At 39.5% G+C, this 14707-nt stretch overlaps 1 non-coding gene across 1 annotated transcript; it reads right to left on the bottom strand.

Moving 5' to 3' along the window:
• Nucleotides 1-2036: 2036 nt before the first annotated feature.
• On the bottom strand, nt 2037-2109 carry TRNAW-CCA (transfer RNA tryptophan (anticodon CCA)). The gene has a single exon. It is a non-coding gene; the product is annotated as a tRNA-Trp (tRNA).
• Nucleotides 2110-14707: the final 12598 nt, after the last annotated feature.

Below are 14707 nucleotides of genomic sequence, written 5' to 3'. Positions count from 1 at the left end.
CCCTCAGGCTGTCCCCACACAGCCCACCCCAGTCCTCTCCTGGGTCTGACCTCTGAAGCCCGAGCCTCAGCACCCAGCCCCTGCTCACCCAGTGCAAGTGTCTCAGGCTGGAGAGTGGACTTCCCAGTGTGCAGAAAGATTTCCACATTTAACGTTCCCTCCCAGAGGCTCAGGACCTGTCCTGATTCCTTTCTGTGTTTTTTATTGTCATTGCATGGTTATATGGAGATTTTCTTGCCCTTTTGGGAGTCTTGGGTCTTATGCCAGCATTCAGTAGATGTTCTGTGAAAATCATTGCATCTGTGGATGTATTTTTGATTCATTTGTGGAACAAGGTGAACTCTATATCTTACTTCTCCGCCATCTTGATCCACTTTTTGTGTCATATTTTAGATTCAGCATATAAATGATATCATAAGTACTTGTCTTTCTCTTTCTGACCTACTTTACTTAATATGACCGTCTCTAGTTGTATCCATGTTGCTGTGAAAGGCAGGATTTCATTCTTTTTTGTTGTTGTTGAGCAGTGTTTCATTATATGTATGTACCACATCTTCTGTATCCATCCATCTGTTGATGGACATGTAGGTTGTTTCCATGTCTTGGCTATTGTGAACAGGGTTGCTATGAACATAGGGGTGCATACATCTTTTTGAATTATAGTTTGTCTGGATATATGCCCAGAAGTGAGATTGGTGGATCATATGTTAATTCTATTTTTAGTTTTCTGAGGAACCTCCGTTACCCTTTTCTACAGTGGCCACACCAGCATACATTCCCAAGAATAGTGTAGGAAGGTTCCCTTTTCTCCACACCCTCTCCAGTGTTTGTTATTTGTAGACTTTTTAATGGCGGCCATTCTGACTGGTGTGAGGTGGTCCCTCATTGTAGCTTTGATTTGCATTTCTGTAATAATTATGATGTTGGGCATCTTCCCATGTGCCTGTTGGCCACTGTATTTTGTCTTTGGAGAAATGCCTATTCAGTTCTTCTGCTTATTTTTGATTGGGTTGTTTGGCTTTTTGTTGTTGTTGTATGAGCTATTTAAATATTTTGGAAATTAAGCTCTTGTTGGTCATTTGCAAATATTTTCTTTCATTCCATGAGTTCTCTTTTTCTTTTATTTATGGCTTCCTTTGCTGTGCAAAAGCTTGTAAGTTTTATTAGGTCTCACTTGTTTATTTTGCTTTTATTTCTATTGCCTTGGGAGCCTGACCTAAGAAAACATTGGTATGACTTATGTCAGAGAATGTTTTGCCTGTGCTCTCTTCTAGGAGTTTTATGGTGTCATGTCTTAGGTTGAAGTCTAAGCCATTTTGAGTTTATTTTTGTGTGAGAGTGTGTTCTAGCTTTACTGATTTACATGTGGCTGTCCAGCTATCCCAGCACCATTTGCTAGAGAGACTGTCTTTTTCCAATTGCATGTTCTTGCCTCCTCTGTCCAAGATTGACTGACTCTGGGTTGAGGGTTCATTTCCGTGCTGTCTCTCTTTTGTCCCAGTGGTCTCTGTCTGTCTTTGTGCCCACTGTTGTGATTACTGTAACTGTGGTGGTGTCCGACGTCTGGGAGAGTTATACCTCCTGCTTTGCTTTTTCCCATGCTACTGCTTTGGCAATTTTGGGTCTTTAATGTTTCTATATGCATTTTTGTATTATTTGTTCTAGTTCTGTGAAAAATGTCATGGATATGTTGATAAGCATCACATTCAATCTATAGACTCTTTTGGGTAGTATTGCCATTTACCAATATTAATTCTTCTAATCCAAGAGCATAGGATATCTTTCCATTCCTTTGAATCCACTTTAATTTCCTTTTTTAATATTTTATAGTTCTCAGCCTATAATTCTTTTACCTCCTTGGTCAGATTTATCTCTAGGGGTTGTTTAAGTGTGTTTGTTTTGATGCAGTTTATTTATTTTTTCTGTATTTTTGCTTATTTCTTTATTTGGTGCACTGGGTCTTAGCTGTGACACGTGGGATCTTTCATCTTTTACTTGTGGCATGTGAACTCTTGGTTTCAGCTTGTTGCATGTAGTTCCCTGACCAGGGATCAAACCTGGGCCCTCTGCATTTGGAGTCCAGAGCCCTAGCCACTGGACCACCAGTGAAGTCCCAGCGCAATTTTTTAAAGTATTTTTTAAAAATTACTTGTCTAATATTTCATTTTCAGTGTAAAGAAATGCAACCAATTTCTGAATGTTAATCTTGTTTCCTGCTACCTTGCTGAATTCCTTTATCAGATCTAGTGGGCTTCTCTAGTGACTCAGACGGTAAATAATTTGCCTGCAATGCAGGAGACCCCGGTTTGATCCTTGGGTCAGGAAGATGCCCTGGAGAAGGGAATGGCTACCCACTCCAGTATTCTTGCCTAGAGAATTCCATGGACAGAGGAGCCTGGTGGGCAACAGTCCATTGGGTAGCAAAGAGTCAGACATGAGTGAGCAACTAACCCTTCCACTTTTATTAAAGCTAGTAGTTTTAGTTTGGAGTCCTTATTAGCACTTTCTATATATGTTATATGCATCTAGTAACAATTTTACCTCCTGCTTTCCAATTCTGACACCGTTTATTTCTTTTTATTGTCTGATTGCTGTGGCTCTTCTGTGTTGTACTTAGTTGCTCAGTCGAGTCTGACTCTCTGCGAACCCATGGACTATAGGACTTCCAGTACTGGAGATTGAGAGTGAATATTCTTGTCTTGTTTCAGATCTTAGCAGGAAGACTTTCCGCTTTTCACCATCGAGTATTATTTTTGCTATGGGTTTTTCAGATATGGCTTCTCTTATGGTGAGGTGTATTCTCTCTATACCCAGTTGGTAAGAGCTGGGAGTTGGTAAGAATGGATGCTGAATTTTTGGCAAATGCTCTTTCTGGACCTATTGAGATGGTCATGTGAAGTGAAGTGAAAGTCGCTTAGTTGTGTCCAACTCTTTGTGACCCCATGAAGTCCATGGACTTCAGGCCAGAATACTGGAGTGGGTAGCCATTCTCTTCTCCAGGGGATCTTCCCAACCCAGGGATTGAACCCAGGTCTCCCACATTGCAGGCAGACTTTTTACCAGCTGAACCACCAGAAAAGCCCAGGTTTTTGACCTTCATTAATGTGGTATAGTACATTGATTTGCGTATGTTAAACTGTGCTTGTGAACTTGGGATGAATCCCAAGTAGTGGTTTGTGACCTTTTTTATGTGGTGTTGGACCAATCCAGTTTGCTAATATTTTGTTGCAGATTTTTGCATCTATATTCATCGCAGATAGTGGCCCCTAATTTTCTTTTTTGGTGGTGTCTGTGTCTGCTTTTGGTATCGGGGTGTTGGTGGCTTCATAGGGAGTATTTGGGAGTGTTCTCTTCAGTCTTTTGGGGAGAGTTTGAAAAGAATTGGTGTACGTTCTTTTGTATGTTGGTAGAATTTGCCTGTGAAGTCATCTGGTCCTGAACTTTTGTTAGTAGGGAGTTGTTTTTTTTTTTTTTCAATTACAGATTCTGTTATACTCTAGTGATCAGTCTGTCCAAGTTATCTGTTATTTTTTAAAAATTTTTTATTGGATTAGAGTTGCTTGATAATATTGTGTTAGTTTCTGCTATAAAGTGAGTCAACTGTATACATATTTTATATATATATATATATATATATATATATATCCTCTTCTATGGATTTCCTTCCCATTATATGTGCCGTTTCTTCTTCTTTTCTTTTTTTTTCTAAAAAAAAGCATTTATTTATTTGACTGTGCTGAGTCTTAGTTGCAGCATGCAGGATCTGCAGCTGGGGCATGCAAATCTTAGTTGCAGCTTGTGGGATCTAGTTCCCTGACCAAGGTTCAAACCCAGGTCCTCTGCACTTGGAGTGTAGAGCCTTAGCCACTGAACTCGTAGGGAAGTCCCAGTGCAATTTTAAAAGGTATATATGTATACATTTCACATTACCTTTCTAATATTTCATTGTCAGTGTAAAGAAATGCAACCAATTTCTGATTTTTAATCTTGTTTCCTGCTACTTTGCTGAATTCTTTTATTTAGTAGTAGATCTAGTAGTTTTAGTGTGGAGTCCTTAGTACTTCCTATATGTGGTATCAAGTTATCTGCATCTAGTGACAATCTTACCTTTTGTTTTTCAATTTAGAAAGCATTTCTTTTTGTTGTCTGATTGCTGTGGCTAAGACTTCCAGTACTATGCTGTATGCTGTATAGAAGTGGTGAGAGTGGACATCCTTGTCTTTTTCCAGATTTTAGCAGGAAGGTTCTCAGCTTCTCATCATTTAGTATTATTTTGGCTGTGGGTTTTTCAGAAATAGCTTCTCTTATGTTGAGATGTGTTCCCTCTATATCCACTTTGGTAAGAGGTTTTTTTTAATGAATGGATGTTGAATTTTGTTGAATACTTTTTCTGCATCTATTGAGATGGTCATGTGGTTTTTGATATTTGCTAATGTGGTATATTACATTGATTTGTGTATCTTGAACTGTGCTTATGAACTTGGGAAAAATCCCATTTAGTTGTGGAGTGTGATCTTTTTTCTGTGTTGTTGGATTCGGTTTGTTATTATTTTGTTGTGAATTTTTGCATCTATGTTCATCAAAGATATTGGCTTCTAATTTTCTTTTTTGGTGGTGTCTTTGTCTGGTCTTGATACCACTGTTTCTCTATCTATTTGCCATGAAGTGATGGGACCAGATGCCATGATCTTAGTTTTCTGAAGGCTGAGCGTTAAGCCAACCTTTTCACTCTCCTCTTTCACTTTCATAAAGAGGCTCTTTAGTTCTTCTTCACTTTCTGCATAAGGGTGGTGTCATCTGCATATCTGAGGTTATTGGTATTTCTCCCGGCAATCTTGATTCCAGCTTGTGCTTCCTCCAGCCCAGCGTTTCTCATGATATACTCTGCACATAAGTTATAGTGTTTGGTCTCTCCAAATTATCTTTTTTTTTTTTTTTAAACTTTCATTGGAGTATAGTTGCTTGACAATGTTGTTTGTTTCTGCTGTACATTAGAGTGAATCAGCTGTGTATATGTACAGGTATTCCCCCTTTTTAAAATTTCCTTCCCATTTTGGTCACCACAGAGCATTGAGTGCAGTTCCTTGTGCTATACAGTGCATTCTCGTTACTTATCTGTTTTATACATAGCAGTGTATATATATCTGTCTTAATCTCCCAATGCATCCCACCCCTCCTTTTCCCCCTTGGTGTCCATATGTTTGTTCTTTACATCTGTATCTCTCTTTTGGCTTTGCAGATAGGTCTATCTGTACCATTTTCTTAGATTCCACATGTACAGGTTAATTTATGATTTTTTTTCTCTTTCTGACTCACTTCACCATATGACAGTCTCTAGGTCCATCCACACCTCTGGAAATGGCACAATTTTTGTTCCTTTTTATGGCTAAGTAATATTCCATTATATATATGTGCCATATCTTCTTTTATAAAAAAATCTTTTTTAATTTATTTGACTGTGCCAGGTCTTATTGAGGCATGCAGGATATGTAGTTGTAGCATGTGGGATCTGTAGTTAGGGCATGTGAACGCTTAGTTGTAGCTTGTGGAATTTAGTTCTCTGACCAGTGTTCAAACTGAGACACCCTGCATTGGAGTGTGGAAACTTAGTCACTGGACCTATTTGTCTCTCAGCTATATGGAGGAGAAAAAGGGTTTTTCTGTTTGGGAGACCTAACGCAGAGGTGGTCCATAATTTTCATTTTAGAGCTAGGAACACCTGGTTGGCTGTTTTCATCACAGTTGAGGGGTTTGTGGTCACTTTCTATTAGGGCTTCATAAAAAGGCTTTGCTATGAGCCCAAATCCTGCAAAATTCTGCCATCCCCAGAAAGGTCCTCAGTTACTCCTTTGTTGGGGTCGGGAGTGGATGTTGGAGGGTTGCAGTGACTTCCTTTTCGTCCTCATCTGGTGGGTCAGCACATTTCCCACATACTTAATCTGTTGTATGGAAATCTGGTCCTTGTGAGGAGAGACTCAGTATCCTGTTCACCTAGGAAGTGGAGAACCTGAGTGGTGGTATCATCTGAATCTTCCCTAGTGGGAGTATGTGGAGGCCATCCACACAGTATAGGAGAGACCCCTTACCAATTGGTGGGTGCTATCCCTGTAGCCTTACAGCAGCAGAGTCCAGGTTAGCTGGGAGGTTATACGAGCATCTGGATATGTCCACTCAAAGGCAAAGAAATACTGGGAGTCTGAGTGCAGGGGAGTGCAAAAGAAGTTGTCCTTTAGGTCTGGCACTGTAAACAGTTTGCATTTTCTGAAACTTCGGGTAGTGTGGTTGTATGAATTAGGGGCTAATAAGTGAACTGGGGCCACTGCCTCGTAAACTACCTTCTGGTCTTGAACAAGCCTGTATTCTCCACTTTGCAGACAGAAGCAGGGGTGTTAGGTTGGTACAAGAGTAATTGTGGTTTTGGAACTTTGAATTTTAAATCATGTGCAGGCTCAAACACATCTATATTAATCAAAACAGGAACCATTACAATCAACACATTTTTGCCAATGAGAAGTAAATTTATTTATTCCTGTAATATAAAAATCCCTGCTTCAGGATTCAGTGAACTCTTGGAAACCATTTTCTACCTCCTGCTGGTTGTGAAAGCATTTTTCCTGAAAAAAATTGTCAAGATGCTTGAAGAAGTGGTAGTCGATTGGTCAGACCTCAGATTAAAAATGGTGGATGAGGCAAAACTTCGTTGCCCAGTTTGTTCACCTTCTGAAGCATTGGTTGTACAACGTATGATTGGGCATTGTTATGGATAAGAATTGGGCCCTTTCTGTTGACCAATGCCAGCTGTAGGTGCTGCAGTTTTTGGTGCATCTCAGTGGTTTGCTGAGCATACTTCTCAAATGTAATGGTTTCACTGGGATTCAGAAAGCTCTAGTGGATCAGACAGGCAGCAGACCACCAAACAATGATCATGACCATTTTTTGGTGGAAGTTTAGCTTTGAGAAGTGCTTTAGAGCTTCTTCTCAGTCTAGCCACTGAGCTGGTCATCGCCGGTTGTCATATAAAATCCACTTTTCATCACAGGTCACAATCTGATCGAGAAATGGTTCATTGTTGCATAGAATAAGAGGAGACAACACTTCAAAATGACTTTTTTTGGTTTGCTGTCAGCTCATGAGGGCTTCCCACATGATGCTAATGGTAAAGAACCTGCCTGCAAATGCAGGAGATGTAAGAGATGCAGGTTCAATCCCTGGGTCAGGAAGATGCCCTGGAGAAGGGCATGGCAACCCACTCCAGTATTCTTACCTGGAGAATCCCATAGACAGAGGGCCTGATGGTCTCTAGTCCATGGGGTCGCAGAGTCAGACTTAGCACACATGTCAGCTCATGAGGCACCCACTTATTGAGCTTTTGCTTCTTTCCAATTTGCTTGAAATATCAAATGACCAAAGAATGGTTGACATTCAGTTCTTGCACAACTTCTTGTGTAGTTTTAAGAAGATCAGCTTTGATGATTGCTCTCAATTGGTTGTTGTCAGTTTTGGATGGCCAGCCACTAAGCTCCTCATTTTTAAGGCTCTCCTCTGCAAAACTTCTTGAGCCACCACTGCCACTGTATATCTGTTGCCAGTTCCTGGGCCAAATGCATTGTTGATGTTGTCAGTAATCTCTACTGCTTTTACAACCCATTTTGAACTAGAATAAGAAAATTGCTCAAATTTACTTTTTGTCTAGCATCATTTCCATAGTCTAAAATATAAAATAAACAGCAAAAGAAAATAAAGCAAGAAATGCACGTTAAAATGATATATAACATAATGACATCTATTTAAGAATGTATTCCAATATCAAATGGCAAATTTCAACAATGCAAAAATCGAAATTACGTTTGTACCAACATAATATTACACAGAAATTGGCAGAGTTGTAAAAGCCCATTTTTTAAGAACTGGGTTATTAAATGATGAAACTCATTGGGCCTCAGGTCTCAAGAGTTACTGTTTTTTTTTTGTGGGTCATCAGCATTGGGTTTCAATGAAACCTGACCTAAAGGCACATTATAGCCCTTTCAGGAACCTCAGTGTCCCAGACAGAGGGGTTTACTTGACAAAAAATACGGGGTGAAGGGGATACCTCCTTTGAGGCTGACTGGGGTGGTCTCCATGGCCAAGAGCAGTGGTTTCTCCTTGTGGGTGCCTTCTCTGGTGGGGTGGAATCTCCAAATTGAACTCTCACCTGGAATTGAGTGAACATCTCCCTTCTTTGCAAGAGGATGGGGCACTCAGGCATGAACAGGAACTGGTGTGCTAAGGTAAACTTTCCTAGAAAGTAGCTGAGGGGTGTGTGTCGTGTGAATCACTTGGCTATGGGCTTCTCAATCCTTATTATTATACAGGGTGGGGAAGACAAGGATCCAGGGAAAAAATGTTATCACAGAGTAGGTGGATCTATTAATAACAAAAACAAACTTTCCCACTTGCCATGTTAAGGGTTACCCAAGGCTCCTCCTGGGAAATGACCAGGTGTCTTTTGGGAGCCAGGGATGGATGGTCCTGGGCCCCATCAGGCTTCAGTCCTCTCTGCCAGCATCGGTTTGGGAGACCCAAGTCCCCTTCAGAATGGGGGCAACCCTGCTTTCAGTGGTTCTCTGGTTTGCATGTCAGGCAGGGTCCCAGTGGATGTTTTCCACGCAGGAGGCATTTGTCCTTACAGCGGCCCTCCTTGCTTTATTTAAAACTGGTCCATTCACAGCTGGGCAGTGGCTCAGATCTAGATTTTCTAGTCTTGCCCTCACCATGGGCTGTCAGAAGGCGGGTAACCCTGAGGAGGGGCAGAAGCCAGGGCTTCTGCTGAGATTGTGCCTTTCATTGTTATTTCTGAATCCTCTTTGCCTCCTCAAGCCTGTCTCTATTGTTAGATACTACAGAGGCCAAGACCAATAGCTTATTTATGGGGATTTGGAGTCTCACAGTTGCCTTCTTTAATTTTTTCCCAGTTCCTTAGGCAGATTGAGTGATAAAATGGCTATTTACTAGGACTTGCCCTTTGGGGGTCGTCAACATTAATATTGGTATATATATTTTTTAATCAATATCATTTTTTGAAGCATAGTTGATTTACAATGTTGTGTTAATTTCTGATGTACAGCATTGATTCAGCTATACATATGTACATACACACACACACACATTCTTTTTAAAATATTCTCTTCCATTATGGAGTATCCCACAAGATTGGATATAGTCCCCTGTGCTGTACAATAGGACTTTGTCCTTGTTACTGTTTAGTCGCTAATACGTGTCCAGTTTTTTGAGATCCCATGAACTATATATATAGCCCACCAGCTCCTCTGTCCGTGGGATTTCCCAGGCAAGAATACAGGAGTGCATCATCATTTCCCTTTTCCAGGGGATCTTCTTGACCTAGGGATTGAACCCATGTTACCTGCTTTTATCATATATATACATGTAAAATAGCTTGCATCTACTAACCCCAAACTCCCAGTCCATTCCTCTCCATTCCCGCTCCTTGGCAACCACAACTCTGACTTCTATGTCTAGGATCTGTTTCTCTTTAGTAGATAGGTTCATTTGTGCCATATTTTAGATTAAGCATATAAGTGATATATATATTTGTCTTTCTCTTTCTGTCTTGGTTAGTGTGATAATATCTAGTTGCATCCATGTTGCTGCAAATGGTATGATATTGTTCCTTTTCATGACTGAGTAATATTCCATTGTATCCATGTGTCACATCTTTTTCATCTGTTTATCTGTTAATGGACATTTAGGTTGTTTCCATGTCTTGGTTATAGTGAAGAGTGCTGCCATGAATATAGGGGTGCATGTATCTTTTTTAAAAATTCTACACTGTTTTATGAAAAAGAATAAACAAATTGATTAATCTCCCAGGAGACTGATCAAGAAAAACAGTAAGAAAGTACATGTGGACAGAGGCAGAAAGGAAAATAGAACATTGCTTCAATTTTTGAAGGTATTAAAAGCCTATGACTGTATATTTTAAAAATTTATCAATTAAAGATTTGAATGGAACACACAAATATCTCAAAGCTTGTAAGGTAAACTTATACTAGAAGAAATGCAGAATTTGAAGGGTTTTGTATAAAATTAACTGAGCGTACAATGAAGTCTTACCACAGGTAAAATGCCAGGATGCTTCACAACTGAATTCCACAATAAAGTTTAGTAACAAATATAATTATTTTTAAGAATTTTTTCAGAAAAGAAAAAAAAAGGAGGGGGGGGACAATTCTTAATATATAAGGCCAGTGCTACTCTGAAACCAAAATCTACCAAAAAATTTAAAGAAAAAAAAATCATAGGCCAGTCATATGCTTGCATTTATTCAATAGATGCAAAAACCCAAGCAGATACTATCATACCAAACCCAGCAACAAATAGGATGGATGATGATATATTGTGATAATTCTGGGTATTTTATTTATTCTAGATTTATTCTAGGGGTACAGGCTGGTTTAACTCTGTAAAATCTACTATATAATTTGTAAAATGAACAGAATAATGCATAGAAATCACATAATCAGTAGATCATATTAAGTATTGAATGAAATGCATGACCCATTCATTACAAATAAAATACTCATAGAAAACTTGGAGTAGAAGGACATTTCTTAATCTGATAAAGGCTATCTACAAGAAGACCTTAAAATAACAACAGTGAAATATTTTCAAAATTTTGCTTTTATTTATTTACTTATTTTAGGCTGTGTTGGGTCTTTGTGGTTGCACAAGGGCTTTCTCTCGTTACGGTGCTCGGGCGTCTCATTGCGGTGGCTCTCTTGTTGTGGAGTACAGGCTCTCGGGCGTGCAGGCTTCCATAGTTGTGGTGCGCAGGCTTAGTTGCTCTACAGCATGTAGAATCTTCCCAGACAGAGGATAGAACCTGTGTGTCCCCAGCCATTGGCAGGTGGATTCTTAACCACTGACAATCAGGGAAGTCCAACAGTGAAATATTGAAAGTAAAATGTTAATGTGGGAAATGGAATCAAATGTTTCATCCCAAGGTACATGACCAGGGAATGCAGAGCACCTGTGAGAGTCTGTCCTGTGTGACCCTATTTACTGAGGTTCAAACGCAGGGAAACTGCCCAGTTAGAAGCCCAGGAGGTGGTCTTGGCAGGCTCACGTCGAGATATGCTAGGTCTTGACGGTATTTTTCTGTCGCTCTGGTTGGTGGTTACAAGTGGGTCCATGGAGCGATACAGTGGTTATGTGTGTAAGTGGGTGGATGAATGTTACACTCCATGCAAGTGTGTGTGTGTGTGTGTGTGTGTGTGTGTTTAATTGTTTATTTATTTTGGCTGCCCTGGGCCTTCGTTCCTGCTGCGCTTTTCTCTAGTTGCAGAGAGCTGGGAGCTACTCTCTGGTTGTGGTGTGTGGGCTTCTCGTTGCCATGACTTCTCTAGTTGCAGAGCATTGGGTCTAGGGCACATGGGCCTTATGAGTTGCAGTTCCTGGGCTTTAGAGCACAGGCTCAACAGTTGGGGCCCACAGGTTTAGCTGCTCCATGGCATGTGGGATCCTCCTGGATCAGGGAGCGAACCCATGTCTCCTGAATTGGCTGGTGGACTCTTTACCACTGAGCTACCAGGGAAGCCCCATGCATGTATCTTTTTGAATTATGGTTTTGTCCAGGTATATACCCTAGTGTGGGACTGGATTGCTGGATCATATGGTCATTTTATTTTTAATTTTCTGAGGAACCTAAACACTGTTTTCCATAGGAGCTTCACCAGCTTACATTCCCAACAGTGTAAGAGGATGCCCTTTTTTCCACATCCTCTCCAGCATTTATTGTTTGTAGGCTTTTTGATGACTACTGCCTGGGTATAGCTCGTTGTAGTTTTGATTTGCATTTTTCTAATGATTAGTGATGTTGAGCATCTTTTCATGTGCCTGTTGGCCATCTGTATTTTGTCTTTGGAGAAATGTCTATTTAGGTCCTGTGCGTGTTATTCCATTGGGTTGTTTTGTTGGTGGTGGTGTTGAGTTGTATGAGCTGCTTATATATTTTGGAAATTAAGCCCTTGTCAGTCATAGCATCTGCAAATATTTTCTCCTATTCCATAGTTTGTCTTTTTATTTTATTTATGGCTTCCTTTGCTGTGCGAAAGCTCCTAAGTTTTATTAGGTCCTGCTTGTTTATTTTTGTTTTTATTTCTATCGTCTTGGGAAACCGACATAACAAAACTTTGGTACAATTTATGTCACAGAATGTTTTGCCTATGCTCTCTTCTCTCTCTTATAATGTCATGTCTTGTGAAGTCTTTAAGCTAATTTGAGTTTATTTTTGAGCATAATGTGAATTTATGTTCTAACTTCACTGATTTACGTGCAGCTGCCCGCCTATCCCAGCAGCACTTGCTGAAGAGACTTTTTTCCATTGTATATTCTTCCCTCCTTTGTCGAAGATTAATTGACCATGGGTGTGTGGTTTATTTCTGGGCTCTCTATTCTGTTCTGTTGATCACTATGTCTGTTTTTGTACCAATACCACACTATTTGATTACTATAGCTTTGTAGCATTGTCTGAAGTCTGCAAGAGTTATACCTTCTGCTTTGTTCTTTTTCCAGACGATTTTTTGACCCTGACTTGACAATTCTGGGTCTTCTTTGGTTCCATATAAATGTTTGTATCATTTGTTCTAGTTCCATGAAAAATTTCATGAGTAATTTGATAGGGATCACATTCAGTCCATAGAGTGCTTTGGATAGTATTGCCATTTACCAATATTAATTCTTCCAATCCAAGAGCATAGGATGTCTTTCCATTTGTTTGAATCCACTTTGATTTCCTTTGTTAATGTTTTATAGTTCTCAGTGTGTAAGTCTTCACCTCCTTGGTCAGATTTATTCCTAAGGGTTTGTTCGTGTGTTTGTTTTGGTGCAACATTATTTAATCTTTACCTTCTTTCTTTTATTTATTTGTCTGTGCAGGATCTTAGCTGAAGCACAAGGGGTCTTTTAGTTGCAGCATGTGAACTCTTGGTTGGCAGATTGTTGAATCTAGTTCCCTGACCAGGGTTCGAACCTGAACCTCCTGTGTTTGGAGTGCAGAGCCTTAGCCACTGGACCACCAAGTAAATCCCGCTGCAATTTTAAAAGGTATTATTTTTTATATTAACTTTCTGACATTTCATTGTCAGTGTAAAAATTGCAACCAGTTTCTGAATGTTAATCTTATATCCTGCTACTTTGCTGAATTCCTTTATTAGATCTAGTAGTTTTAGTGTGGAGTCCTTAGGGCTTTCTATATATAGTATCATGTTACATGCATCCGTCACAGTTTTATCTCTTGCTTTCCGATTCGGAAAGCTGAACCTTGTATTTCTTTTTATTATCTGATTGCTGTGGCTAGGACTTCCAATACTGTGCTGAATAGACGTGGTGAGAGTAGACATCCTTGTCTTGTTCCAGAGTTTAGCGGGTAAGTTCTCAGCTTTTCATTGAGTATTATTTTGGCTGTGGGCTTGTCAGAAATGTCTTTTCTTATGTTGAGGTGTGTTCCCTCTATAGCCAGTTTGGTAAGAGTTTTTATTGTGAATGGATGTTGAGTTTTGTCAAATGCTTTTTCTGCATCTATTGAGATGATCATGTGGTTTTTTACTTTCATTAGTGTGGTATATTACATTGATTTGTGTTTGTGGAACTATGCTTGTTGAACTTGGGATTAATCCTACTTGATCATGGTGTATGATTGCTTTTATGTGTTGTTGGATTTGGTTTGTTAATATTTTGTTGAGAATTTTTGCATCTATATTCATCAAGGATACTGGCCTGTAGTTTTCTCTTTTGGTGGTATTTTTGTTTGGTTTTGGTATCAGGTGGCATCATAGAATGTATTTGGGAGTGTTCTCTCCTCTTCAGTCTTTTGGGAGAGTTTGAGAATTGGTGTAAGTTCTTTTTATGTTTGGTAGAATTCTCCCATGAAGTCCTCTGGTCCTGGACTTTTGTGTATAGGGTGTTTTTTAAAAATTACAGATTATGTTTCACTTCTGGTAATCAGTCTGTTGAAATTATCTGTTTATTCTTTTTTAAAAATTCTGTTGGGGTATAGTTCTTTACAATGTTATTTTCTGCTGTCCAGCAGTTAATCAGCCATACATATACATTTATCCCCTCATTTTGGATTTCCTTCCCATTTAGGACACCACATAGAATTGAGAGAGTTATTATTTGTTATCTGTTTTATACGTAATAATGTGTATATGTCTATCCCAATTTCCTTATTCATTCCACATCCCTCCACTTCCCCTTTGGAGTCCATACATTTGTTCTCTGCATCTGTATCTGTTTCTGCTTTGGAAGTAGGTTCTTCTGTACCATTTTCCTAGATACTACATACATGCCTAAATATATGATGTTTGTTTTTCTCTTTCTAACTTACTTCACTGTGTATGACAGTCTGTAGGTCCATCTGTATCTCTGCAAATGGCATGATTTTGTTCCTTTTTATGATGGTGTAATACTCCATATATATGTGCCATATCTTTTTTTTTTTTTTAGTATTTGTTTATTTGGCTGTGCCTGGTCTTGTGGCACGTGGAATCATTATTGACAGCATGAAAACTCTCAGTTGAGCATGTGGAAGCTAGTTCTCTGATCAGGTATTGAACTTAAGACTCCCTGCATTGGGAGAGTGAAGCCTTAGTGATTGGACCACCAGGGAAGTCCTGTCATATGTTTTTATCCATTCCTCTGTTGATGT

Source organism: Muntiacus reevesi, chromosome 4, assembly GCF_963930625.1.
Source record: "Muntiacus reevesi chromosome 4, mMunRee1.1, whole genome shotgun sequence".
NCBI lineage: Eukaryota > Metazoa > Chordata > Mammalia > Artiodactyla > Cervidae > Muntiacus > Muntiacus reevesi.
The sequence above is the reverse complement of the archived record's forward strand: the minus strand, read 5'-3'. Positions and strand labels throughout refer to the sequence as shown.